Source organism: Lycorma delicatula, chromosome 7, assembly GCF_047948215.1.
Source record: "Lycorma delicatula isolate Av1 chromosome 7, ASM4794821v1, whole genome shotgun sequence".
Lineage (NCBI taxonomy): Eukaryota > Metazoa > Arthropoda > Insecta > Hemiptera > Fulgoridae > Lycorma > Lycorma delicatula.
The window spans coordinates 47,829,265-47,857,069 of record NC_134461.1 but is presented as its reverse complement, the minus strand read 5'-3'; positions in this window follow the sequence as shown (position 1 = coordinate 47,857,069).

The following is a 27,805-nucleotide window of genomic DNA, read 5'->3' as shown; positions in this document are numbered from 1 at the left end:
AGCATTTAATATTAATAAATGTACATAAAATATTTTGATTTTTTCAAAGTCAAATTTAACTTACCCACCAGGTTGGTCTAGTAATAAACTCGTCGTCGTAAATCAGCTGATTTCGAAGTCGATGTTCTCAGGTTTAAATCCTAATAAAGGTAGTTACTTTTATTCGGATTAGAATAACAGATCTTGGATACCGGTGATCTTTGGTGATTGGGTTTCCATTAACCACACGTCTTAGGAGTAGTTGACCTGAGTTTGTTCAAGACTACAAATTTACCGGTACAGTTACATTACACTGACAATCGCTAATGACTTTACTTGTTGATCCAACTATAAATACAAGTATTAAAAACAAAATTTAACTTTTTTATTCAGAAATAATTATTTTAATGCGTATTTGTATTCATTTTTATGCGAAAAATTTTGTAAAATTAGAATATAATATATATTAAAGCATGATTCTAACAATAGCGATATCAAAGCATGTTTCTGTAAAGATAATTGTGATTTGAAACATTTTATTAAACCGTACCTCTCTATTATGTTTCTATTGCTGTAGTTTTTTTTTAAAAATAAGTTAATAACGTTTTTTTTTTAAATAAAAATCAATTTTTTTTATTATAATACTAATATAAAACAAACTAATTTTTTTTTAAATTTTTAACTTTTGATTTATTATTAATTTCTACTAACATACCAGTATAAAAAGTAGTCATTAACACTTAAAAGTTACTTTCTCAAAAAGCAAAGAATGATGGTAGACTCTTATTGCATATCTAGATAGATATATCCTGAGTACAGCTGCGTTTAAAAAAGCAATAAATTCTTTTTCATGAAATAACATTTAAAATATATTATCATAGCATATAATCTAATAACAAATAACCTTATTTAATTAATAATTAAAAAACCCACTTACCAACAATTCTTTTATATACGTGTTCAAACATTTTCAGAATAAAATTCCAGCATCAGAAACTAAAAAATGTTATATCCTTTAATATAACGGTGGAGACAGTCACAATGACAGGACATTAGGTCGACAGAATTTAAAAATATGACTACCACTGTCATTTTGTATTACCTTACATAAACAAATTCACACGACAAATAAGTTTTAGTTTTAATAAGATTATAACATAAAAAATTGTTTAATTCCTGATGATGTAATTTTATTCTGAAAGCGCTTGATCACGTAAATAAAAGAATTGTTGGTAAGTGGGTTTTTTAATTATTAATTATATAATCATACCAACGACCCATGCTTGATAAAATTATAATAACCTTATTTCTCAGTAGTGATTATTAAATTTTTTTTTAATCATACATTATTCTGGCTTTACGTTTGGTTATAAATGGTAAGCATTAATTATTTATTTCACGGTTGATTTAATTTTTTATCCATCCAGGAACATCTTATGAGGCTCTGAAAACACTACATTCCTTTTTTTATTTTATGATTAAAGATATTGCAGGATATTTGATACTGATTGTTTATACATAATTTCAAGAATTTGTAATATTCTTATTATTATTATTATATTCATTTTTAATGAAAAGGATTAACTTTTTTTAAGTCACACGGTACCGTAAGCAAAACGCTACTATCATTATCAAAAAATGGAAAATAGAATGTTTAAGACCAAGATTATTCGTTATCACTGAAATTATTCTTCTGAAATTCCTTTCTCATGAGGGACAACCCTCATAAGTTACCCCCACAACATATTTCATAATTTAACACTGTATAAAAAGTGTATGCATTATATTTGGATTAAATAATTTAATTTCAGTGAAACTAAGTTAAGAATGAGAATATATTCACTTAAGATTAAATTGAGTCAGTTTAATCTTAAGGTGTGTGTTTTGTTAAATATACATTATTTACGCAGTAAATAACTTAGTTGGTTTAAGTGAAATTTAATTGAGTTTAGTTAGGTTTAGGTCACGGTAAGGTTAGGTAAGGTTTGTTTATAAATAATTTATTAATTTGGCAAAAAGTTATTGATGAAGTCACAATACAAGAATTTTGTTCAACTTAACGTTATTTATCTTTGTTATTACCAAAATTTAACTTAAATCAAATCATTTAGTCAGAAATAAATGTATATTACAACGTGTACAGTGCAAAATAACGAAATTTTGAGCGCGACTACTATGTAACTTACGAGGGACATAACTAGGGTATTTCCGAAGAATAATTTCAATGATAACGAAAACTTAGGTCCTAAATAAGGTATATTCCAGATCTTACTAAAATCAGAGGTGGGTCCGTAACTGTTTATAATTATCCATAGAAATTATAATAATAGTACAGGTTCATCGAAGAAGATAGCAGCAAAAAAAATAAATAATATCTCCCTATTAACTGATATAAAGTATTAATTGAACTGCAAAATAATCGGAATATCATCTAGTTTTTTAAGACGTGACTGGCCGTGACCTTGAGCCGATGCGCAAAATGGCAAAGGACCTCTGCGCGTTCATTTTTTTCATGAGCCTACTATCACAGGAAATATTTATTTAGACATATTACAACCTTACGTTTTCCCTCAAGTTGATCAAATTGAACAAGAAAGTAACGTTGTCGTAATGTTTCAATATGATAGTGCACCTCCACGCTATCCTAGGCGTTGAAATGCTGATCTAGGTCGGTCCTATGCTTTGAAAACCGACAAGCCCAGATTTGATACCTCTAGACTTTTTCCTAAGAGGGAACATTAAAAACATTATCTACAGTGAAAAAATCAGGGATGTACAAAATTGAAGACAATAGATCACCGCTGCTATTGCCACAGTTACGCCTGCGATTATCCAGCGGATCTGGGCAGAAGTCGGTTATCGGCTGAATATTTGCCGAGCGACCAAGGAACTCATATCGAAACATTCAAAGGTATGTAAAAAACCTTTTGAGTTCGTGAATTTAAAAAAAAAAACTGATATGGACACCACATGGCTTCCTTGTACGCCTATTAAATTACATATACACATTTTAAAAAAATGATAAGTACAAAAAATTTTATTTCGTTAATAACTTCTGGTATTTTTTCATATTTTTCTCTTTTTTTTATTGTTATTGTTGAATTATTATTTATCGTAAAAATTTTCTTACAATCAGAGGTTAATAATTATTATTAATAAATATACTTAAATTAAAAAAAAAGTTAAAAAGAAAAAGAGATTAGGTCCGAATCGAACCATTGTGCTTTCCCTATGTAAGATCCAAATATTTCATTAATTAAAATTTTATTTGGCTATAATTCTGGAACAAAGTACCACTTATAATATCGTTAAAAATCTTTCAGTGATGGCTTATTACTGTAGTTAAGAAAAAGTCCAAAATCAAAAAAAAAAAAAGAAAGGATTTTGGGCTTTTTTGGTCCAGTAGAGTGCAATCAAAAGGGGAGGTGCAACATCTAGTTGTATGTTACCACAGTCCTAAATCCAATATTTCAACATCCTACGGCTAATAGTTTTTGAGTTATGCGAGATACATACGTACATACAAACGTCACGCCAAAACTAGACGAAATTAATTCAAAAATGGGTGTTTCGATAACGATACATACGATTTTTTTGTAATTGCTGCATCATTTCCGATGACTCTTTATATTTATTTACTGTCATTCATATTTGAATTCAAGATTATGATAGGCGGTGGGTAAGCGTTAGGTTCTAAACAGTTCATTTATTTCAGTGAAGCGTTTCTCGATAGGTATTGGCCGAGTCATGGCAACAAGCCACCCCTATCCTTTTGTCCACGTTCAATACTGCAGAATCATTACTCAGTAGTTAATATGAACTTGTTACTCACTAGTAACTAATAATTAGCTGTCTAAAATGCAAAATTTGATTTTTTATTTAAATTATATACAGTAGTTTTTAATATCTATTTTTATTGTACTTGAATAGTTTTCTCTACTTTTGAAAATGTGGAAGGAAGAAACCGGTATGGATACCTACCGTCTGGTAACCATAGTTTGTATAAGCATGAATCCTGTTTTACTATGAATAAAATTGAAATATTGTATCACCGCATAGTTCAGTAACTTTGTCAACCATTTTTATTTTAATTAATGTGACGAATAGTTTGAGAATAAGTCGTAATAATAAATGAAGTTAATTTCCTTCTTAATGAAAATAAATTACATTTTTTAAATTTTAAATTCCCCATAATTAAAACGCAATGCATAATAAAAAAGATATCCAGTTTAACCATATTTACTGCTAAACTCATTAAAATAAGTAAATGATACAAGTAGTTAACAAAATACAAATTTGTCTTAAAGAGTAATTGAATTAAACGACCCAATTCCACATGTTTTAGTCAATTACACAAAGAGAAAGACTATAGTCATTAATGGTGTTTCGTATTTACCGACTACATACTTCACACTAAAGCTTTTAATCTAGAATAAAATAACGTAACGTTAATTAAATTACAACGGAAAATTAGAGCCGGTAATTCTAAATAACTACGCAAGTAATCGTCTTTCCGTAGTTTCTATTGAAAACAAGAAATAATTTAAGTTTAATTAGCCTGTGATCAATATGCTTACTAAATTGCATATCCTGATTTTAAAATAGTTTAAATTTGATCAAATGATATTAAAAATAGATCTTGTAACATAGATACAAATGTGCATACGTGTACATAATATATACTAGGACAGATTTTTTTCCCTGAGAATCAATAATCTATAAAATTATACAAAAATCCATTCAGTTTTAATTAAATTCTTGATTTTATGGTTGTGTGCTCAATTAAATTTAAATGACTTCAGTATATAAAATTGTTACAAATTAAATTTATATTTTAGGAAAAAATCAAAGAATATACCCTCTTTAAGCAAAATAACAATCTCAAAAATTACTATTTAACTAATATACTAAATAATTACATAATACATAAAACTAGTGGTATTTTTTATTATAACGACACAGTAACTTTACAGTCTGTTCAGCAAGATAATTCAACAATAAGTAAATAAAATCTATATTTGAACTAACATTAAGTAGTCACAGACCCAGCGGCTGGTGACTTAACGATAACAACAAAATGAAATACAAGAGCACTCCGTACAGCCAGACCATAAAGTCACCTAATTGAAACGATAAGGCAAACCAAGAATATTGTGTCTCAGCAACCTTGAAAAATCACAGACCGTGCTATCCAATAAATTGAGCGCCAAATAATTTGGGTGCCGATCCAAACGAGATGTAGGCTGAACAGAGAGATTTCCTGCCGAACGGTTCGCCACTTAAGATCATTATACGTAAGGCGGCTACTGCTTTTGAACCAGGGTATGGTTTTGAACACTTCTCGCAGTGTTTTTGTCTGGTAGCGTTCAAGTATGTCAATACTGGAATTATACGCCGTATCCCACAATTCAAGTCCGTAAATCTAAACAGACTTCAAAACTGATTTATAATCAATAATTTACTTTACACTGAAAGCCGAGATCTATCAGTCAATACATGTTTTTAAACTTGACATCCAACTGTTACCGCTTAGAAGTGATATGTTTCGCCCAAGTAAGTCATCGATCAAGATGAAAACCCAAATATTTACAGTCCTAAGATCTCGGAATCGGAAGACTGAAGAAATGAGGTAAATGAAGAAACCAGTCTTTGATATGCTCTTCAGCACAGTTGATTACAGGGCTTGTCTTATCAAGTATTTCTATCGTTATTTTGATCGGCCGTCAAATAATAATAATTATATGTACGAGTATAATTATTGCAATTTTTTTTTAATACAGTTTTTTCAATTTAAATATTTCAATTACATGTTTGGGTTCTTAATTGAAAGATTATCAGATGATTTTTTTGTATCATTAAGTACCCTTGTTTATCGTATGTAATAAAACTCGTACTTATAAAACTCAAATAAAATACCATATTTAAATAAATTAAATGCATGCGAACTGTATAAAATTTTTACCTTGATAAATGATAAAGTAAATATGATAATGATAAATAAATAAAATGATAAATAAATAAATAAATATGATAATGATAAAGTAAATATTCCGAGCAAGGGAAAAGTAAAAATGACAGAATAAAAGTGAGTATAACGATAGTTTAATTGTTGTAGTGGTAATAAACGCACACTATGCAGTTTATTGGTTAATTATTAATTAATTTTATTAATCAATCTCATGTAAAATTTTGTTATTAATGAAATTTTAATAGAATTTGTATATTTTATGCGTATTTTATTATTGTTTATACATTTATATTGGTTATGTGTTTACAAAAATGATGAACGAAGTATTTCACCCGGTAATTTATGGCAAATAAATTAATTTAATAAATTAATGGCACATAAATTAATTTATGATATTTATGGCACAGAAAAGTCTCCTGATGATTTGAGTCGTAAACTTTACGAATCATACGTGTTAAATAAAAAAATAAAGTGAGTTGTCCGGCGTTCAACCATCGAATATTTTGTTATAGCTTGAATAATTTTCAATCTACATCTAGTATGCTAATCCTTATTAAAAAAAAAACTTTACATGTATTATTGCGTATTAACTATACCTATAAAGAATTCATACTCAAAGTGGGAGATAACGCCCCTTGTGGGCGCTGGTGGCCTTCAGGGAGGACGGTAGAAGACCCACAGAAACATTCAGGCGGTCTAGGAAGGCGATGGCTGATTAAAAAAAAAGGCAAAAATTATGTTTTCCTGATATTTCAAATAAAAATTAAATACCTACTACACTGATACAAAAAATTAAAGGTACACCGATATGATAAAAAATGATTGCATTCAAATTGCTTTAACTTTGCAAAAAAGAGACTTAGAGAGACGAAGAAAAAAAATTAAAGCTTTTATAGATACAATATAATTGTATCTATATTATAAAGCTATATAGATACAATTGTAATTTTTTTGAAAGCAATTTTAATAAAAATACTTCCAAATATGATTAAATTTTAATTTTTCTCATTTGAAATGTAAGTCTCAACTCAGAAACAGGATATGCCGCGTTTAAAAGCAATAACTGCAACTGCTGTTTTTAAGAGAGCATCTTAAAAACAGCAATTGCAATTATTATTTTAAACAAATGGTAAAAAAAAAATTTGGGGACGCTAGAAAATTGGTCATTCTCAACGTGGGGCGGTGGGCGAAAAATTTTGAGAATCAATGCTCTAAAGAAATCGTTTTTATATCTTGTTAATTTCATTTTTCTGATAATCCTGTAGTGATGACATTAAATAATGACCTACTATACTTTTTTTTGAGCTAGATAATTTAGCTATTTAAAAGAAAACAGCTAAGATTTCGTGAGGTAATAATACTGTTCAATGGTTTATACAATTCAAGTAAATCAAATATTTCATATATATTTGCCGAAAATTGGAGGAAGAAAGCAATAAAATTAATGTGTGGTTAAGAAAAAAAAAAATTAAATTTATTATATTCCAATCCCTAATATACGATTGTAATAAATTACATAACCATCAAAAACAAATCTTTCAAAATAATAAAACCAAACTAATATAATCATTTCAGAACTCAATTATTAATCTTGACCTGGTATGAATAGCAAACACAGGAATACACAAATTCATTTTTTTTTTTAATTATTCTCAGAGTAACAAATATAAAATTGGTAATTAATAAAACTTTACATGCTTCTTTTTTTTATGATCTCATAAAGAATTCTTTCACTCCATTCTTAATCTAAGGAAGTAAACTTTAGAGTAGCCTACTAATAGAGAAGATTAATTTTTTTTAATTTCATTTTGGCACGCCGGAAGGTGAAGGTAGGTAGAGATTTCACCAGTGTTAAGTAGGGGATAAAAAAAATATTTCTCCCTTAAAGTTAAGAAAAACTTCAAATTTACTCAATACAATAGTTACATGTGAAAAAAAGTTTCACATGTTTAGCAAACGACAAGCCCCGTCTTCTTACAATTCCAGTAATATTCTGGTCATCCCTTACTGTAAGGGTTGATATCAAAAATTGTTTCACAAAAGTTTTAGGTAATGTTTAGAAAAATAGCGACCACTTTAAACCGATTCAATACTGCGCCTATTAAGGGAAATATGATTTTTTTTTTGTTTTCGAAACGCCATTTTCTCCACCCCCTGGGCCAATAGTTGGTGATATCAAAAACCTTTACTTACATAAGTCTTAAGCCAAGAATAGTAGGAAATCTAAATGAATTCGATATTTTACTTAATAAGAAAGTTATAGCGATATGTTGTTTTTTCGAAAAAGCCCCCTTACCCCTATTTCTAACTTCATGGTCCGATTTTGCCCATTAACAAACTCAACCGAGATTTTAAGTCGTTGTATTTTATGTATCAATTTGAAAGTGATTGGCGCAAAATTACGGCAGTTGTCCACAAGAAATTGAAATATACATATATAAATGTATACATAAACTTTTGAATTGACAGTGGTTTTGAAGCCTGGGGGATGTGAAACGCAAAGATACGTCGAAATTTTTCGGAAGTCGAATCATGGTACCCGTTACAATAGGTAACTTTCTTATGAAATCTACCTAATAAGTTACTTTTATATGTTGTTTGAATAATTATTAATTACTTATTAACACCCGCAATTACAAGCTGACGCGCTGAATTACAACAGCAGTACTTTTTTGAATAAAAGACAAATTTAATAGAGTATGAAAATCTATCAGCCTTACACCAGGATTAGAACCTAGAGCTTAACCACATCTGAAAAAACTTACTAAAGATTAATTTAATTTTTGAACTCAATCTCTTCTGCCGGTAAAGCCGAATTTTACTGCTTTATAGATACGTACAGTTGTGCAATTACAATTTTGGAATGTAAGGCATGATGTTTCTAGCATTTAAAAAAATAGCTTTAATCTTTTTACCAATGAAAATTTACACTTTCTTATAATAAATTGCTTGAATGGGTTCCCATAAATTAAAAGATTACAATATAAAAATCATATCCTCCTCAAAATATCTTGTTTTTTATTTATTTATTTACTTTTGTAATAAATTATATAGAAAATATTATTGCTAAAAATAAAATGTTATTCTGAAAAGAAAATTAAAGAAAAAATCAACCATCTAGACCTTTTTGGAACCTTATTAATTATAAGGTAATTCAATAATCAAGTTACACAGATGGATTGGTATCAGTTGATTATATATTTAATCAATAATTTTATGAATCTGGTGTTAGGTAAAACTGACTGGTGACCCAAATAGGATACATCATCGGACATCCTGGTAATAATTAACGCCCAATTAAAACTCGAAGAAAAACAATCTTTCCATTATGAAAAACAAAATTTAATTTCCGAAGTAAAAATACTAATATAAAAAGATTAATTTTATATAAAATTGTAGTTAAGAATTTGTTAATACGTCTGTGTAAAAGTGAAATTTATTTTACTTAAACTGTCTTGTAATATTCTATTTGAGATAACAAAAATCTAAAAATGTAATAAATTTTATAAGCTTACATAAATTTCATATAACCTTTCCTTGAGTTATAAGTAGACTACGTGTCGTTTCTCTGAATAAAACGGTTATAAATTATTATTATTTGTTCTAGCATTGAAATAAATACAGACTCAAGATAATTTATTCGATTAACTCTGAAAGTTATTGCCACTACTTCAACATTTCAACATGTTTCTCTCAGGGTTATTCTGTTTTTACTTCTGCATATATTAAGAACTTATGTGGTAAACGGAATAAGTAAAGAAAAGGGAAAAGCGGCGAAAATCTAAAGAAAGAAGGAGGTGAGAAAGAGAAAGAGGTAAAGTTAAGGGAATAAGGGGGGAAGCAATGAGAAGGAGTCTAAGAGTTATATGACAAAAACAATAAAGTTCAATATTTAGATTGTTTGAAATCATGCGACTATAAAGCAGACGGTGTAGAAAACGGTTGGCTTGACTCTACTAGGCCCGGGTTGGGCTGGCTTTTGGCTCGCACGCGAATAACACAGACACACGCCTGAATAATGCACAGACATTGCAACACGCATTCTTTTTCCCTTCCACATTTTCGGAAATAGTTCTCGGTTGAAAGATTACACTCCTCTGAATTTCTGAAATCGATTCCTTGCCCTTCCTTTTCCAATTAATTCAGATCACGTGACTTAAAACACAACTACAGAATATAATAAAAGAAAACAGGCGTAAAATACAACAGAATTCCAAAATTGAATCTACTCATAAAAATTTCATTCGCTCAAATCATTTTATCATTATTTAATATATAAATTAGAGATGTTTAAAGTTTTAGAAAACTACTTACAATATAAATCACTGTTTTAAAATAAATAAAAATCAAACCAAAATTAGAAAAAGATATGTATAATAATGGAAAACCAAAATAGCATAATTATTAAATTCAACTAGATTAATCTTAAATTTCTTTAAATATGAATCGATTGCTAATTTGATTGCGTTAAAAAAAAAAAAACTGAAATAGATTTAAAATGCATGTATTTTTCTTTCTTTTTCCTGTTTAGCCTCCGGTAATTACCGTTCAGATAATACTTCAGAGGATGAATGAGGATGATATGTATGAGTGTTGCAGAGATGTGTGGTTAATTGAAACCCAACCACCAAAGAACACTTATATCCACGATCTAGTATTCATTTCTAGTTTACATCTAGTATTCATGTCTAAAATGCATGTCTAGTCGAACTCCGATTAGTTCGTTAGTATTTTCTCAACCAACGTAATATTTACCAAATGATAATTTCTTAATCGTTAAAAAAAATAAATTCCTAACCTATTATTTTGTTTTTTTAATTTAATGCAGCCAATTAGTTTTTTATAAATTAAATTAGGTACAGGTTTCGTTTTAGTAAATAAAAGAAGATAGAACGATCTGCAAAAATATGTTCATGTGATAAAAATTATTTATAGGTGTCCCACAAAATTGACTGGGAGCGGCGGCTCGTTCCTGTAATCCAGCTACTTTGGAAGTCGGATGTTGAGGACGGTGTGAGGACGGGGGTCCTGTGTCAGGGTGACTCATGTTGACTGGATGTCCGCACTAAGCTCGCCATCAACATGGGCGTCCTTGGAGAGCCTCGGATAGCCAGTTAGCTAAGGAGGGGCGAACCGGGCCAGGGGGAAAACTCAGCAGGTGTCCCACAAAAAAATGGAGAAACTTTCAGAACTTTCATTATTTTCTGGTGAAAATAAAGGAAAAAGTTCATTATTTATTTTCAAAAGTTCTTTCTATTTTTCGTCTCTTTTGCTTCAATAAAAAACCTAGTTTTAAAAGTTTTTATTTACTTTTTATTAGTTGTATTTACGTTAATTTTCTCAGAATTAAATTCTCTACAAATTTTATTACTAAATCTTCCGCATTTTATAGTTATTTAACAAAGCTATTGCACTAAAAACTTTTTCGACACCGAATTTTGTGTTTAATATCAGATATCTTAAAACCTGCTTAAGTTACAGTTCTGGAATCTGTTTTATATTATTTCTCCACCTAAAATTACATAAAAACCACCAACTTTACTCCTTAGTTTGGATCCCAGAAATTACAGTAGGGCTTATTTTTATTAAAAGAGCTGTAACTCGAAAACAAAACGTCTTCAGACCTATGCTAATATAAACGTTTTTATTTATTTTCACCAGTAAAGCATGTCCTAAAGGTTTCTCTGTTTTTTCGTGAGACACTCTGTATAATAAAAAAATTCTAGTTAATAGCTAAACATATTTTCAATAACCTTTATATAGTTTTTTCACCTTGTAGTTTCTTTTCAAAAAAAAATCCATGTAGATATTGGATTAATATTTGGAATATTAAATCAAGTATGAGTTTTGAAGTCTGCGTATAGTCAGACTTTTTAATTTTTTTAATTTATTTGCTAGTCTCTTTAATCACAATTTTGACTATGGATAGGAATTATCTAAATCGTATATTATTTTACCTTTTCTGAATTATTATAAAAAAAAGATTAGTTTATCTAATGTGTTGCATCCAATCACTATAACATTTCTTACAGATATGAATAAAATTAATAATGAAGGAAGGAATTTGAAGTAATAAAAGGTGTCCAGCCTCCATTTCGAACGCTGTTCAGCTAGGAAATTTATAGTAGCATACGTCTAAATTATGGAGAATAATTTCTTTAAATTTAGTCTCTTGATAACTTTTACTTCAGATAGTCATTTTAAAAAGTCTTAGAAATAAGCTTCGTTTCTGCTACAGGATTTAGATATAGCAACATGCATAGGTGCCATCGGGATCATAATTTACTTATTTTCCGCACCACAATAAACTTTTATTGTTTTTTTTTTTATTTTATTTTATAAAATATACATACATCGTTTACTACTGACCGAGGACGCCGATTGGCTGGTTAACGTTATATGGCACTTTATTTAAGATTCTTTATTCAAATTCCTTTCATTAGTAAATTATTAATGGATTATCATTTTTTTAAATTTTGTGGGATAAATATTTTTTTAATTTAAGTTAGTTAAGATGCATATAGGTATGGGATATTACGATGCCAGAATTTTGTATATTAGAAGAAAAATTGATTAGACGTCAATTTTTTTCTTAAAAAGCTGAAAATCTTTCAAAATATTTTCAACTTCCCGTTAAATTAACATTTTATTAAATCCCGTTCTAATGTTTTCATGGAGATTTGACGTTAGAATAAAAAAAACAAAAATATATTAGAATATTAGATAGAAGTCTTTAAATTATTACCATTTATTGGCTGGTTATAGTAATCGTATACTACATTAAACATCCGTATGAGAATTTCTTAAAACTCCACTGATTAATTGAATTTTCTCATACTCTGTACACATTTTCTGTAAATTTTTTGGATTCAATTTCTTTTCAAATGGGAAAAGACAACTTTATGTGGACAACACGCAGTGGTCGTGTGTCAGAATTTTGTATAGATATAAAATTGCTTTCCTCAACAAAATTATAAATGAAAATTCAAAACAGTTCTTAATTTTTAATTCCTTGTCGTACAAGGAAGTACTGTGATCGCGAAAAATGTCGATTTTCAGATTTTAACGGAAATATCCATTTTGACCATCCCTGAATCCATTTTGACTAGTTTTGGCGTGACGTCTATACGTATATATCTCGCATAACTCAAGAACGATTAGCGGTAGGATGTTGAAATTTTGGATTTAGAATTGTTGTAACATCTAGTTGTGCATCTCCCCTTTTGATTGCAATCTACTGGACCAAGAGTGTCCGAAAAAGCCCAAAATCCAAAAGATTTGGATTTTGCACTTTTTCTTAACTGCAGTAATAGGCCCTCGCTGAGAGCTTCCCGACGATATATCATAAGTGGTACTTATTTTCATTGATTCCAGAATTATAGAGAAATAAAAGTTTGATTAATGAAATATTTTGATCTCACACGGGGAAGACACATCGGTTCAATCACACTTTATTTCATTTTTTTTTAATTTTTTTTTAAATTTAAATATATTATTTATTAATAATTATTAACCTCTGATTGTAAAAAGATTTTTACAGTAAATAATAATTTAATAATAACAATTATAAAACAGTTATTAAATAAAGTTTTATGTACTTTTAATTTTTTTTTAAATGTGTATATGTAATTTAATAGGCGTACAAGGAAATCATATCGTGTCCATATCAGACTTTTAGAATTAATTTTTGGTACCAAAACAATTTATCATGTATTTTAATATTACAATAAAAAACAATTAAATATTAATCAAGATATTTAATCTCAATAATCGAGTTATGTTTGACTGGTTAGTCCGTTTTTGATACAACTTTAATTATTATTTTTTTCAATATCTTGATTCTGTTCTTTAAAAGTAACTACACTTTATAATACGACGACTATTATTGTAATAAAGAAAGGAAAATCGTTGTTTACCTCCTTCAATAAATGATTTGTATAACGAAACCACCTCCACGATACTACTGGATGAATGCGGTGCAATATTTATAAGAGAAAAAAAAAGTGTAACAAAAACCCTTAAGTAAAATTCATTAGAAATTTATTTATTTACTACATTAAAATTAATCTAGTTTTCTGTAAATACCGTAATTGAAACAGTTTTTGCTAAATAATATTTTTAAAAGTTGTTATTAATATTTTACATGACTACCAGCTGTTATTATTTCATGATAATTATTTAAGTATAAGATTTAGTTTTTTTTTTTGTATAAGATACAATTATACAGTTATAATTATAAAAATAGTATATGCACTAATAAGAACTATATAGAACTAACTTGTCCTCATCCTAAATCTTAGGGTAGGAGAAGAAGTAAAGAACAATTTACAATAATTAAAAAAATGTTGTAACTATAGTTGTTATTTTTGTTATAATTATAGATTTTCCATACTGATGGGCAGTCATCAACGTTAAAACAATTCCTTTTTTTAATTTTTACTTGATGCTTGGACTAACGAATAGAGAAACATATATTAAAAACAAATCAAGATAACAGAATAATTAAAATCATATTTGTATTAAAAAAAATATATATTTTTTCAAAGGTTGTGTATTCTGAACAATATAGAGATAAAATCGTCAATTTTTTATGCAATATAGATGTATATAAATGTAGGGTAAAACGGATTAGTGCCTCCCACATTCCTCAGGCCTGCATTTCAGCAGTTCCCACGCAATAGTTGCTGTATAATTAATTATTCATGCTGCTCTCTTCTGCCTAATTTATTGCCTTTACGTAATATGAGTAAAATACAAAAACTAGAACTTCTTCATAGCAAGATAACTAATTATTACTGTGCTGGCAGTAATAGAAATGAATAATTTTTTATTTCATTTATTTATCGTCAATTGAAAATTACAAATACAATTTTATTCAATATATTTATCCTTGACATAGCTTCCAAAAGAGGCCTTGAGCGGTAGCCGCGAGTTTATATCATTATAACAGGATGATTAATAAATGAACTAATTAAAAATACAATATTTAACTAAATAAAATTATATGATTTTTGTAATATGATAAAATAAATTTTTAAAAAATCATATTGAAAAATTAAGTTAAATAAAATAAACTAAAAGAAAAAATATAGAACCAGAATGAAAAATTATTTAAATTTACATTGAAATCAAATAAAATAAAATACAATAAATTCATAATCTCAAAAATGGGAAAAAAATAATTCCATAATGCAGAAATAAAAAAGAACACTACGTAAGATAACATATGATAAGACAAGAAATAATCACAAGATAAGACAACTGAATAGTATTATGAATTTATACCTCCAAAAGCTGTTGTTCGACCAGAAGAGTTACCGAACCGAAATAAGAAGTTATAGGAAAAACGTCAGGACACGGAAGATGAAAATTATTACGCTTCAACAAGTAAAGGGATGAGTCCGGTACTTTTTCTTCAAGCCAAGGGATATAAATACTGCCAGGGACCAGAGGACAGAATCAGTAGTTCTGCGAGACCGTGTTCAGCGCAGCCGTGTTTGACGCAGTCGTGATTATCATGAGTAGTTTCGTAAGCCCGAATTCGACGTGGTTGCGGCGGCGGCGATATCAACGACGATTACAGATGAACGACAGTGGGTGAATACAGGAAGTTCTTCGGTGAGTTATTGATAAACAGTAATGAAAATGACAGCTCTACTCAATCATAAAGTGGCGTAGTTCTTTTGAAAAGAGTAAAAGTAATATAGTTGCAAAACATGAATTGTATGAACTTCATTCTGACTTTTCTATCTTGTGTTGTCTTATTATTAATGTAATATTAGCTTCTAGCAGTCATTTTAACGTTTTTATTAAATTGGACTGTATTCTGGTTTTTATAATTTAACTATCAAACAAATCTTATCCTCTTCATATGAATTCCTATTTTATATATATATATATATATATATATATATATATATATATAGCGGACCCGACAGACGTTGTCCTGACGCGGCATTATTCTGTAATGAATGCACACATAAATATAAGTAACTTAAGTTAAAATTAGCAGGAATGTGTTCTAAATTTCATTAAAATGACTATTTGTATGATATTATCAGTTTTTGATTGTTGTATTATTGTAATGGGTTTATTGATTAATTATGTGTAGTATGGTTAATATTTGTTTTCACTAAATATTGAGATGTCCGATGAAAATTGAATTAAAAAATCGAAACGTCGTCAAATTAATAATTAGTGTAATTAATAAATTTTCATTCACATTACTACTAATTTTCACTTAACATCATTCTAAAAAAGTAGCTCCTACATATTTTTTATTTTTTTATTTAATAATTTTGATGTTTCATAACCATGTAACAGCTTAATTAATCAATTAATAAAAAAATTAAAGCACTGTAAAAAAGCAACGTAGTTAAAATTTTAGTAGAAATTTTTATCATTTTTTTCATTCTTTATTTTAACATCTATTTTACCAAACTTTAGATAATTATAAATAAAAAATAATTTTAGAAAACTTTTTATTAAGTAATCAGCTAAAACATTATAAATTTTTTAAATATACTTTAAACTATATTATAAGTAACTTATATTTTAATTTTATAAATTTTATAATTTATTTTACATACTTAAATTTTTATTTTCAAAGAGCCGTTCAATACTTCATAAGTTGCACAGAATCAAATGAGAACTGACAATTTAAATTTGTAGGTTAAGTTGAATGTTATTGAATGCACGTGTATACATCATTAAAATTCATGAAAAATCATGTAAAATACTCACTACAATACTGCACCTTATAAATTTGCACAATGTACATTTTTTAATTAACTTTAAACGTTATTTCAATAAATAATAATATAATATAATATTCTCAATAAGAGCGCAATTCTAGCAGACTCGGCAATGCTAAATCTGAGTATACATAGAGATTTAACAAAAGCAATTTAACAAAATTTAACCTTTCACTTTATAAAAGTCAGATGTAAATAAATCCAAATGGCAAAACAACAGCACTACCTATCGGATTTAATTCACACCACTCTCTAATCACAGTATTCGGTGGAAAATAATTTTTTAACGAAAAGTGTTGTGGCTGCAAAATCATTGCAATTAATACTGAACATTAAGAAACTTACAAAACATTAATGAACCTTATAAAATGTCACCTTTAACTTTATAAAATTCAGAATGTAAATAAATCCAATTGTCAGAACAGCACTCTATCTATTGGATTTAATTCAAACTATTCTCTAAATACAGTAGTCCGTTAAAAATACGAATTTTAATGTAAGAACACTAAGCTACGACGCAAGTAACTGATATGCGACAAAGCAACAAAATAAAAAAATTCCTAGAATCCGATCGCAGCACCAACTACCGGGTTTCACTGATAAACCAAAAATTTAAAAAAAAACTTCTAAAACGCGATCGCAGCTCTGCCTACAAGACCCACACACTGCCTACCGGACCCAATTGTGAACCTTAACCATCCCAAGATCAACAACACATAAATAAATTAAAAACATTTTCACTTCAATACTGTACCTTACAAATTTGCACAATGTATATTTTTTAATTACACTTTAAAACGTTATTTCAATAAATAATAATACAATATAATATTTCTCAATACGCGCACAATTCTAAACGCGATCGCAGTGCTGCCTACTTGTTACTAAATCAGTTGTGATTTTGTTTACATTGGCAACGGCCATACGAGCTCTTTGTGATTGGTCGTTGTGTTTGACAGCAACCATCTTGCGTTGATCTGATCGAGGGTTTTTGATCTGTCGGGGTTTCTTTTGTTTACATTTCCATCTGATTTATTAGCCTCTTATTTATTAAAAAACTATTTTCTCGCGATTTTTTGTAACACAATAATAATACAAAATTAAGAAATATTTTTCTCAATTTGATCGCAGCACCAACTGTCGGGACAAACTAAAATTAAAATAGAATATTATTTAATATTCGATACTGTGATGGTAGCGCAGTCTGCCGGATCCAATGTAAAACATTCCAAAATCAACAACTACTTATAAATAAAAAATTAATTAAAAAAACATTTTCCAGTGGACCAAATTGTGAATCTAAATCATTCTCGAATCCCCTTGAACATACACAAAACATTTCATCAAAATCGGTCCAGCCGTTTAGGAGGAGTTCACTGACATACGCACGCGCACAAGAAATATATATATATAAAGATATATATAAGCAATGACAATAAGTATATATATATATATATACATTGCTATAATATTTATTATTTATTTTGTTTATGTCTTTAGAGTAATAAATTTTATTTATAAGAAATTTTGTCAATTTATAATAAGTCTGTTGTCTGTCAATAGCCTGGTACATCGACAATATCTTAAGCAAGCATAGTCAGGACTAAAGAGAAACTAGAAAAACACAACTAAACCTTTTTTAAGAAGAGTATTTTTTAAATATTATCATATTACAATATTGTTTAGAGAAAAAAAAATGTAATGATAATTTTATAATTATTACTATTACTTTAAAATTGATGTGGCCATATTTATACACGCGGTATGATGTTAATTAAAATGAGTAACGAATTTTTAACCAGAAGGAGGGTTATAAGAAAGCGGGTCGTTACATAATCCAATTGGAAGTTGCAACAAGAATAAAAATTAGACAAATTTTACTGCAAATGCATTGTATTGTCTTGTTCTTTTTTTGTCTTTTATTAATAAATAAATTTGTTAGCATACTAATTTGTGTGTCTACAAATAATTTTTTATAAAGACTGGTAAGTAGTACACAATAACAAAACATGTAACTCTGTTTAACATCTACATTATGAGTAAATATACGTATACAGGCTAACATATAGTACATAGAAAAGGAGTTACACGCTGTAAAACAAAAAAGTTAAATCAGTAATGTTAACTAATGTTATAATAGCGTGTTGGGCTGAAATTTTATGATTATAAAATACAATGTTTATGTAATAATGTTATATACTTTCGTTATTAAACGGTAATAAAATTCTTATCTATAATTCTTAGATATATATATTATATAATATACAATATTATAATTATACTTATAGTAATAATTAAAATACGGTTTATTTATTAAAGAAAAGAAAATGTTAATTATTTACTAACGCAATCGTTGTGCAATAAGATCCACTATTTAATGATTCCTACGGTTCCGACAATTAATCGATTATTTTAATTAAAGTCAAGGACATTGAAAATAATAATATATTATTATTATTTATTAATATATAATAAATTTTGACATATTACAAAGATATTTATAAAAATATATACTGGATGAAAAGTAATGAATATTAAATAAAAGTAATTTCCCCCTCTAATAGTTCAGCTGGGAATATATTTTTTTTAAAGAAGGAACATGATACTAGAAGGCAATGATCTCAATGAACTTTGCTAAAGTAAAGCTTGATTTCTTCCTCCCCTCAAGTAATAAAATTGAAATATTATGGCCTTTATTGCTTATTTATTTCATAAAATAATTTTTTGTAATTAAAAAAAATTATTAAAATAAGTTTTAAAAGTCTATTTTTAGATAATAAAACTCCTGAAGTGATGATATTTTTTTTGCATATCTTAATAAATTATTATTTTTTTTTTTTAATTGTATGTTCTTCAGTCTACGATGAGGGTTGGAACTATTTCAGACGTTATAATGCTCAGAGACAGAAGTGGATCTAGCTATATACATTTTTTTGGAACGGATGATAATATACAATATACTATCGCCCAAACATTGTCCCGGGGAGAGTGTTCTATACATTGTGTCAGAGGACAGTTTTAGCTTTAATGGTTTGTGTTTGTTATTTTTCTAAAATCTTTTTTCGGAATCCTGAAAATTTTGTTTTATTTAATAACTAGTAGTAAAACTCTGCCTCATTTTAATATGCTTTCTTTTTTGGATAAACTTGGAAATTCTTACTTTGGTATTTACGTTTATACCAAAGTTAATTCATACAAATTTACTTAGAATCAAATTCTCTACAAGTTTTCTTTAACACATTTATATGTTTATTATTCATTTAACAAAGTTATTTTACGCCGAACATTTAGTGTTTTTGATCCCAAAATTGTGTCTTTTACCTCATTTTTTTCGAAAACTACTGGGGTATATATTTTTTTTCAATTATTCATATGTGATTTTATATGAAATCACTAAATTTACTAGTTAATTAGGATACCAAAAAATACAGTCTGGCTTAATTTAAAATCAGGACAAAATTTTTCGCCAGCCTACAATCTCTAAAGAAGCGTTTCTGAACTTATGTTTATACGAATTTCCTTATTGATTTTTACCACAGAACATGGTCTGAGAGTTTGGTACATTCTTCATCTATATATAGGGCTCCTGTTAGTATGAGGGGAATTTTATTATAATACGAAAGCGTTTGATATCTTATTGTTCAACATTTAGTAAGAACAATCCAGTTTGATAATTTGAATCAGTAAAACGTTAAAAAAACTGTATAAAAATTATTTTTTTTTTTTTAGAATGGGAGTTTTTATAAAAGTTTTGAAAATAAATTTTTCAATTTTATTACCTCTGAAGTCGTTCTGACAATATTAATTCTTTTACCTATCCACCAGTAAAGTTTTCATTAAATCCAAACCCCTTTGAAACATCTAAATGTTTGCCCAAATAAATTATAAAAAAAAACTTTATTATTTTATCTTAAAACGTTACTGAGGTATAGAAAAATTAATCTAAAATGCACACACTTTTATAATATATCACAGCGACTTTTTTTTTATATAAAAAAACTAAGGCAATTATTGGGTATTTTTTTAACCCCGGGAGACCACTGTTAGGTACCGCTTCAGAGGATGAGATGAATCATTTTTAGCGTGAAAACATCATGCCTGAGCGGGATTCGAACCCGGGACCTGCGGATGAGGGTATTAACCTGTAGTTACTTCACGTAAATTTGTGTATGTATATATATATATATATATATATATATATATATATATATGTGTGTGTGTGTGTGTGTGTGTGTGTGTGTGTATGTGTGCGCGCGCGCACTTATAAATAAAAAAATACAAAAATTCAGGTCTCATTTTTTTATTAACCTTACCGTACAATACTTACCGTATTTTATATTCTGTAACAACCGTATAAATAAAGCTTTGTATGCACAAAAAAAAAAGTTAATTTTAATCGGATATAGGTACTAGAATTTTTAAAAATTTTATATAAAAACAACAGGATAACTATTTTTAAACGATGTTAGAAATTTCTTCATACGAAATAATAATTCTATTTATTTGATTTAACTACAAAAATTGGAAAAAATAACAAGGTATTATTAAAATAAAAATGTAAATAACTGCATTTAATATTGGTTGCAATTTTATCTTTACTAAACTAAATTAAACAAAAAAAACCAATTTGATTCTTTTGTTTACCTAAAATATCTGATATTTTAAAAAAAAAATATATAGCTTTACTTTTTACTGTATATCCTACATTATTTTGTAATGGAAAAAAGTTTTCGTATGTGATAATCCATTTTTTTATATTTCGAATAGCTTGTTATTATGAAAATAATACTTGAAAAATCAATAAATATCTTTTTATTATTACTTGATAATTGAGAGCAGTTTTGACAGAGAATATCATTAGAGTCAACTAATAAAAGTAAATTATAAATAAGATCGGCCACAAAAGTTTTCCCATGATAAAGGAACCCCATGTAATTTAAAAGAGAATTAGAAAAAAAAGGATAAGTTGATACATATAAAAAAATAAATGGTATCAAGTTAAAAAGGGGAAAAAGAGAAATGGAAATGGAATTAGAATTCATGAAAATTAAAATTACTTGAATTCATTTCATTTTGTTTTTGTTTCCATTTTTCTCTTTTTTTCTAATAGTAATCTCAAAGAGTATTTTGTACTTTTATATAATTTTATACATCTTTTTCTCTCTAGTATTTTCATGAAAGAATTTCTTTTCATTACGTTTTTTATGGTGTAATAATAAAAAGAATGAGGGATACGAAAAAAAATTACGTCTTTCGTTTTTAATTAGATTATACATATTGTTCAAAATCGTTTTAAAATTATGCACTTTTAAATAAATAAGGTTTAGTGCAATTTAAATTGCTATGTAAATGAATTATTCGATAAAAAGTTCACAAAACAAGTAAAATTCACGTTATTACTAAGACAATACAGTAAAATAAGAAATTTAATCCTTTTATAACCGAACGAAAGATACCAAAATGATTTGGTACACAATCCAATTTGGATTGTTGTTTGCATATGACAAAATATTTTACTTATTTTTCGATTTCTATATAGATTTATTTCTATATAAATTTATTAATTTGAATACTTAGATATAAAAATAAAAAGTAATACTGCATTATTACCAACTCAAAAGTTATGATCTCTATGAATAATACATTAAAAGATTGCATGTTCCTAGTAATCCTTTCCGATACGGAAGTGTGAACTCTTGTTAGCGAATACAAGGAGATGAAATACATTTTCCAAGAAAAGAGAATTGGAGACAGAACGCTAGGCAGAAGACGAATGTCGTGTATAGATAATTTACATTAGTGGTACCGGGAAGACCAGTGCACAGTCTATCAAATAACATGAGGCCTGAAATATAAAGAACGATTCGTAACAATATTCAATAAACGATTTCATAAAAAAAATTTTTGTTCACATCAAAAATTGTTTCACACAAAAGTTTTAAGTAAAGTTTAGAAAAATAACGACCATTTCAAACCGATTCAATACTGTGCCTATTAAGGGAAATGATTTTTTTTTGTTTTCGAAACCCCATTTTTTTTCACCCCCTGGGCCAATGGTTGGTCAAAAAACTTTACTTAGATAAGTTTTAGGCCCTTATCTAAAGAATAGTAGGCACTTTAAACGATTCCGATATTTTACTTATTAACAAATTTATAGCAATATTTCGTTTTTTCGATAAAGTCCCCCCATTTCTACTCCCATGGTCCTATTTTGGCCGTTAACGAACTCGACCGAGATTTTATGACCAGGTAAAGGACCAATTTGAATGTGATTGGCGCAAAATTACGACAGCAGTTATCGTGTCCGAAAGTGAAATATATATATGTATATAAATGTGTATATAAACTTTTGAACTGACAGTGGTTTGGGGTCTGGAGATGTGAAACGCGAGGATATGTCAACATTTTCCGGAAGTCGAATCATGGTACCCATTACAATAGGTAGTTTTCTTAAATTATCTGCATAAAAATGAAGTAACAGGAATTTCTATAATCAAAGCAGCCGAACAAAACTAGACGCAACAAGTTTAACAGCTTTATTTGTAGTTACTCTTTTTTTAATCATAAATCTACGACGAAATCTGAGAATTCGAACTTCTAATAAATCTAATATCTCTTCACAAACTTCATTTTCTATACGAATAACTGACTACAATTATCTATTATTGTAATAAATCTATACATTCCGAAATTAATTTCCGAAAAGAATTCGAAAGAAATTTAAATAATATTTGTTGATAAAAAGATATAGTAAAATACCTACAACGGAAGGGCACTGAATTTTAAACCAGAAGGCTACATAAAAGGGTTTGTAAATCGTAAATTTTATTAAATGGATTTTACTTCTTATCCACAAATATTATTTATTTATACAAAACAAGTTATACAACAACATCCGGGTCACGAGTTGTCCCTCAAAATAAGAAATAGCCACCAATCAATTTTTCTGACCGAAAATATTTGACTCTAAATTAAAATCACGTAATCGAATAATACACGCATAACTTGTATAACGGAATGGAACGGAACGCAAAAGTGGCGGGAGTATCACAAATTCTCCCTTCGAATGGCAGATCCTGGACAGTGTCCCTTGCTGCTGTATGATTCTGTAATCGGGCGTCTTTCAAGGGTTTTTTTTTAGTGTCGGTTATAAATTTTAAGTTTTGTTATATTTATGGACGGATTTGTGGTTAGCTTTCCACATCCTTTTTGGACCAGCGTTCTCAAACCCATTACTGGGTCCGACAGCGGGACACTAGGCTTTTAAAACCTGTGCTCCCGACGTAATTCCCCTTCAGACCGTTCGCTGAAGTCCTTTCGGTGCTAGCGCTTCATAGGCTAGCAGGAATACGCCACAAGGGGCTGTTTGGAGAGAGCAATGCGCCCCTTTCTCCGGAGGGAGTCGCAATTGCTGAGTTAAATAATTGTAAGTATTAAAAAAAAAATTGTTTAAGGTGTGGAACTTGTATAAGAAATGGCTGTTAAGATTCAGCTGTTAAGATAAACAGATATTTTTATACCTTCGATAGATACAATTTGAAATTAATTTCTTAATTTTTTCCTGATATTTATCAATAAGGGTATAAATCGTCTAACAAATCAGACAGATCTTATTACACAACTTCATAATGATAACGAATGTTGAAAGTATATCCCTCTGTTGTAATCTGAATAACAATATCGGTAGCAGTAACTGCATTTGCTCATACACACACCTAGACCTGGTAGTAGCGGGAAGACTAGTCGGAGATACATATATTTCATTACAACTTATATATTATATTAACATATTTCACTAGATTTTATAATTGAATATCATATAGAAAACTAAGAAACGACCACCAAAACATGGAAAATTAGAGTATGTAAATCACTGGAAGAACTCGAAGAATCTAATGTGGATATATCAGATATGAAGCCATCGAAATTAAACAATTTTTCCATTTTTAACTTCATCGAGTCACTTCACTTTCAAGATTATCTGTAGAATAACACTTCAGAAGTCTTTCTTTACTGGATTCTATTGCTGAAGATTTACGGTCATAAATATTGATAATATTAATTTAATTTAAAGAAATTCCTTTTAATTTTTAAATCTAAGTACGTTTAATTTCAGTTTTTTTTTTCAACATACACGCATTCCTGGCTTCAGTGCTGTTCGTTCATCATTGGTAATATACTCCTCGATTAATTCAATGATATCAAATTCTGCAAGTCTATATATATCTAGCAATATTTTATTCAAAGCTGGTAATCAGCTGCATCCCATGCTTATAAAAATGTAGTATAGATACAGCTTGTTACATCTGTTTTCAACAAGACCGGAATACATTAATTTAAGACGACTGTACTTTCTCTTGTAGTAAAGTACAATTACCTAAAAATATTTCATTTTATATAAAAAAATATGTTTTTCTTTTTAAATTAATTGTAAGCTTAAACTAAAATAGTTCTATTCGCATTTTATGGTTTTATGAAAACAACTCAGAACGTTTTTTAAATTTAAAATAAATATTCCTCACTCAAAGATAATTTCAAAAACTGCACTTACTAAATAATGTTACATTTATTTTATTTAAAAAAAAGAAGACTTTTTCAAGCAACTAAGTAATATTTATTTAACTGGGAACAAAAATAAAAGATCCTACCTAATCAAACGTTAATTAATTAATTTACTATCAAAACCAACCAGTAACCAACCTTGTAGCGTTTTTTTTTTTTTTTATTTTACTTCTGTTCGCTCTGTTTTATATTATTCTAGCCTTTTATAGCCTAACAGAAAAACGAACAGTACAGAGTTGTACAACTAAATATAACATCAAGTATTTTTCTCTCTATATTTTGTTACAGGATGACGGACATTACAGCTGTGACAACTTATGTTCTGTGTAGTCTTGGACTAATGTAATGAATTAAATGTCAAGAACAGGTGTTGATTTTAGAAACAGAAATTTAAAAAAAATATATAAAAAGGATGAAAGATGAGATATTATAATACCTTGATCATGCAACAGTTTTTATAACTTGAACATAAATAAATATAGTTTAATGATTAATTTTTTTATTAATTCGGGTGTAATTTCAAAATTTTGTTTACTGTTAAAGTAAACCGCCTGATATATATATATATATATATATATATATATATATATATATATATATATATTCCGGTTTATTTTTCAAATAAAGTATTAATTGAAAAATTCTATAATTATTTTATAAAAAAGGAAAAAGTGAGAATTCGTAAGCGGAATAGCTAGTAATAATATTTCGGATAAAATGACAGTGGACTAAAATAACACCTGCATAGGGAACAATGTGTCTATGTATGACCTCCACGAATTGTATTCCATCATGTCCGTAACTGATATTTATAGATTGAAGTAATTTATTCTACTATGAGCAATTAACTTACCAGTGTGGTAACCTTAATTTTATTTATTAATAATAAATTCTATTAGAATAGAGTAAAAATATAATAACTGAATTTCTTATATTTATTTATTTTTTAATAAGAGTTTAATTATACAGGATGTATTACGAAGTTCTCCCGGAACTTTCATAACGCATTTTTCTCGTGAAAATAATGGAAAAGGTTCATATAAACATATGCCCTAAAATGCTTCGTTTGTGAGTTACGGCTAATGAAATACTTCGCTCGGATTTCAGCTACCCCGGTGAAATAAGGTCGTGCTGAAATTTGTAGGACGTTAACTAAGGAAGAAAATTAGTGATATCTTATGGTTTTTGATCTGAAAAATAAAATAAATTAGATCCCAGAACCGTATCTGCAGTAGTTTTTTTGAGAAATCTGGGGTAAAAACCAATAAATAAGAGTAACAAACCCTGTTTTTTTTTCTTTTAAGTTTGACATACAATAACTTTCTTAAATGGATAACAAATACATAAAACCTAAAACAAAACATGTAGAGAATTTAATTCTAAATAAAGTGATGTAAGATAAGTTGTACGTATAAAATAAAGAAACGGTAGAAAAATTCGAATTTTATTTAGAAACAGTACAGTAGACCAAAGTATATTATACGTACCAGTTAATAATAAATGACCTAAAATGAACCCGCCATTATCACACATTTCTTGGTATGCATCAGTAATGCTTTGTCGCTCGTTTTAGTTCTTTAGGGCTGTCATTATGTTGCTCAGCCACATCCATAATGCGGACAATTGATTCCTCACGAGGATGTATTTTTGTTTTGTATACAATATTTTTCATCCATCCCCAGAAGCAAAAATCTAAAGTTGTTAGATCTGGCGATCTTGGTAGCCAGGAATGTGGATTTCAACGATAGAGCCATTTTTCAGGTAAATGATGATTTAAGTGAGTGGAAATGGCGCAAGGGAAGTGGGGAGGCGCACCATCAAGCTTTAAATATTCTTTGCGTCTCGGCGCTGGAGGTACATCTTCAATCAGCTGCGGCAATTCTTGTTAAATAAAGTGCAAGTAGACCTCAGAATTTAAGCGGCCAAACAGATGTTTTAAGTAATTAAGTGAACGATCCAAAGAGCTGATTATGAAGAATACCGCACCATACATTGACGCTAAATAGGTGCAGAAAATTTCTTTCCACCGTTTCATGAGGATTTACTTCTGTTCATGTGTGCTCGTTGCGTTAAGCTGTTTATTTGTTTTATTTTGAGGAGTCGATTTGTATTCCACCAGTTGAGCAACTCCAAGCAAAGCGGACCGTCTCTCCTGGGTGTAGATGTTGAACTGGCTGTTTATGATAAGGAAAAGGCTTGTTTTTTTAGTGTCCTCCAAACCGTCGAATGTGAATTTCTGATCCGTTTAGAAAGACGTCGTGTATTGACACCTGGACTGCGCTGAACTGCATCGATAATAATTCATCAATAACAGCGTCTTGTTGAACTGATCGCTCGTAGCTAGAACGAATAGTAGGTAGAGTAAGCCTGTTTCCCGAAGATTGCGAAAGGTCGTGCCAATTGTTTTTGGATCTCGAAACCTGCGATCTGGAAAACACATTCCATAATCTACTGCAGCAGCTGTAGCATTACCATTTACACACTCCCAAATGAATACCATATCAGCGTATTCCTCTGTTGTAAATAAGTACGACATTACTTC